The sequence below is a fragment of the Odontomachus brunneus genome, unplaced genomic scaffold, assembly GCF_010583005.1.
Source record: "Odontomachus brunneus isolate Ranch 3 - 2012 unplaced genomic scaffold, Obru_v1 Obru_scaffold_017, whole genome shotgun sequence".
Taxonomy (NCBI): domain Eukaryota; kingdom Metazoa; phylum Arthropoda; class Insecta; order Hymenoptera; family Formicidae; genus Odontomachus; species Odontomachus brunneus.
In genome coordinates this window covers 540,691-544,050 of record NW_022639467.1, presented here as the reverse complement: position 1 = coordinate 544,050, position 3,360 = coordinate 540,691, and the positions used below count along the sequence as shown (strand labels likewise).

General features: G+C 35.4%; 1 protein-coding gene and 2 non-coding genes across 3 annotated transcripts in view; 2 read left to right on the top strand and 1 right to left on the bottom strand.

The window, feature by feature from the left end:
- The window catches only part of LOC116841618 (muscle-specific protein 20-like), a 35,864-nt gene that overhangs the window by 11,138 nt on the left and 21,366 nt on the right, over nucleotides 1–3,360 (top strand). The window lies entirely within an intron of this gene.
- Nucleotides 2,273–2,413, top strand: LOC116841715. Its single transcript, XR_004377592.1, has one exon. It is a non-coding gene; the product is annotated as a U4 spliceosomal RNA (small nuclear RNA).
- On the bottom strand, nucleotides 2,901–3,040 carry LOC116841717. Its single transcript, XR_004377593.1, has one exon. It is a non-coding gene; the product is annotated as a U4 spliceosomal RNA (small nuclear RNA).

Here is a 3,360-nt window from a genome sequence, read left to right as displayed (position 1 = left end):
TATATATATATATATATATATATATATATATATATATATATATATATATATATATTATATAATTTATCTCAATTCCGATTAATAGTTCACTTAGCAACTAGAATTGTTAGAATATTTTTCTTTTGATGTTAGAAGAATCTTTTTGAGGTCATACACTGTAAAAAATCTTGCGTACACAGTACGTAAACAAATGTTCCAAAAAGTCCACTCTAAATTTTGTGTCGAAAATAACTCATTCATATGTTTATTCATATGTGTATTATTTATATTATGTACTAGTCTATACATAATGTAAATAACACACAAATAAACATATGAATAATTTTCGATAAAAAATTTAGAGTAAATTTTTTGGAATATTTGTTTAGGTACTACGTGTACGCAAGATTATTTACAGTGTATATAGGAGAATATCCGCTAAGAATAAAATTATATTTTTTTTAGGTGCATATATAAAATATCTACGTATCAGTACAGTAAGAGCACCTGAAAATTGCATCAGTTTAATATTAATCAATTAAACGAAACTATGCCGATCGGAATAGTCCATTTCTCAAAAAAAGCAGATACAATTCCCGCGCTCTTCTATTAAGTTTATTAAAAATAGGAGAATAGATATGAAGGTCATAACTTCCTCGCGATACCTTCAGCTTTCCAAATGTTGCAACGGTTTAAGAAACGATGATATCTATTTTACTTCATCTAAATTATATCTAAATAATATTTTGCGCGAATACGTTGCGGATATGAAAATAAGCGTGACATAACTATGAGACATAATTTAAAGCGACACTTTACGAAATATCGCGGTATCTAACGTACATCATAAACTGAACGCCCGCGAAAATCGGCGGATCCGTAAAGCGGAAAAGTTCGAACAAGTGGGTGTATTTTGCACGAAGACACGATTTGATGGGCATGGAGACACGCCAAATGTAAAACGCCGATATGTAAACGTCGTTTACATTTCTGGACTCTGGCCACTTCGAAAGGTGAGATCACCGTAGAGTTTAGATTTCGTCAATCGTCACTGTTTCCAAGTTTATCGTAACACAACGGATCCGCATAGACGTCTGGAGCGACTTTGTGATGCGCTCAGCCGCACGCGAGTTATATAACTATGCACGATTTCTTTAACAAATAGCACGTCGTCGGTAATCTTCTCAGAAAGAAAAAGAAAAAAATGCTGTCCTTCGAAACGTCCGAAATAAAAAGGAGCTGTAAAAATCCCGCAGCATCGACGTGATGTTATAAAAATCCAGCCGTAGAAGTTTTTGAAAAAATAAAAATGTATATATATGCATCGAAAAGAAAGTACTTGAAAATTTATTTGTGGAATGTAAAGTTTATTTCTACGAATAAACTACACTGAGGGGGAAATTATTTTAAAGTCAACAAATATTTCTTTGATGGATGTCATTAACATATATATTTAAATCTAAATTCTCTTTATTTAAACCAAATATTGTTTACTTAAATCAGGTAAACAATATTTGATTTAAATAAAGAAAATTTAGACTTAAGTATATATGTTAATAACACCCATCAAAAAAATATTTGTTGATTTTAAGATAACTTTTCCCTCAGTGTATATATCTGACAAATTTTTAAGTATATTTTAGTATTTTTTAAGTTTATTTTCTTTTCTCAGTGTGCAATAATATTACTTTCCTATTTGTTATGAATTTATAAAGTTATTTCATATTTTTATTACGAATAATTATTATTAAATTACTTCATAATTATTAAAATAATTGAATGTAACGCGTCATGCATTTAGTCTGCGCTTTGTGCGGTATTATGGTACACGTCATTTTATAAAGCCTACTTTCTTATCTATATTAGAAAATCATTTAATTTTGTAAAATATATTTTTATTTTGCGGTAAAAGACAACACGTAAAAACATGAAGTTCCTTTATTTCAACAGAGAACGCAAAGTGTTATAAGAGATAACACCGGGAAGAAACAGGCGGCACTCGCGTCAGGCATGCTCCTCATGAACGCACAACTTCTCGCAGGCATGCTCTCCTGTTCCGATATATTTTGTCGCAAATACTCGGACAGTCGGTCGTTTAAATTATCTGTTAATAATGGTAAATTTTATTCGTGCTCGGGCATCGAGCGGACGAGCATATCGACTTGCCGCCTTTTGGCCGCTCGTTAGTTCCCGAAGTGGACGCTACGCGGAGATGCTGTCGAGACGCTCTCTCTCTCGAAGTTAAAATTTCCCTTTGTAGCCTATAAGTACGGTGCGACGGTCTAGTCTCGTCAGCTTTGCGCAGTGGCGATATCGTAACCAATGAGGTTCTACCGAGGTGCGATTATTGCTAGTTGAAAACTTTTACCAATACCCCGCCATGACGATGTGAAACACCATCGGCTACGGCAATTTTTGAAAGTTTCTGCGGAAACTGATAATCAATCGACAAAAATAATTATTTTAAGACTTTTTCTTACTTTCTCACGAAAACTTGTTGTTGGGTTGCTGATTTCGCAGTACACCTGCAACATGGCTAGTGGCCAGATAGGATGAGTTTTCCAAGTGCAAGTGGGGGAAGAGCTTCACATGCACCAAGCGTGCGTGGATATGTGGCTTTACGACTTCTCTGCATTTTGTAAACTTATTTGTTTGATTTGGCCATCACATCCGAACCAAACCCAGACAGCACTTATGCAAACTAGCGTCCAATTTTTATAAGAGTGGCGAATACTGAACATTATACATTAAATTTTTAGTCATAATCAAGCGGGGTCAAGCGCAAATGACATTAAAGTATGGTAATGTCACTTATAAGGTAGGAGTTATTATTTCCCCCTGATGGAGTCTCTCTCGTATATTTAGGAAAGGTATACAAGGTTCAAAAGCTAGAATAATTATTATTGTCGACCGATTATCAGTTTCCACAGAAACTTTCAAAAATTGCCGTAGCCGATGGTGTTTCACATCGTCATGGCGGGGTATTGGTAAAGTTTTCAACTAGCAATAATCGCACCTCGGTAAAACCTCATTGGTTACGATATCGCCACTGCGCAAAGCTAACGAAATTATCCCAGAGCACCGTATTTATAGGCTACGAAGAGAAATTTTAACTTCGAGAGAGAGAGAGAGAGAGAGCGTCTCGACAGCAACTCCACGTAGCGTCTACTTCGGGATCTATGGGAAGAAAAGTTTTTCTTCCCATAGATCCCGAAGTAGACGCTACGTGGAGTTGCTGTCGAGACGCTCTCTCTCTCTCTCTTTCTCTCTCTCTCTCTCTCTCTCTCTCTCTCGAAGTTAAAATTTCTCTTCGTAGCCTATAAATACGGTGCTCTGGGATAATTTCGTTAGCTTTGCGCAGTGGCGATATCGTAACCAATG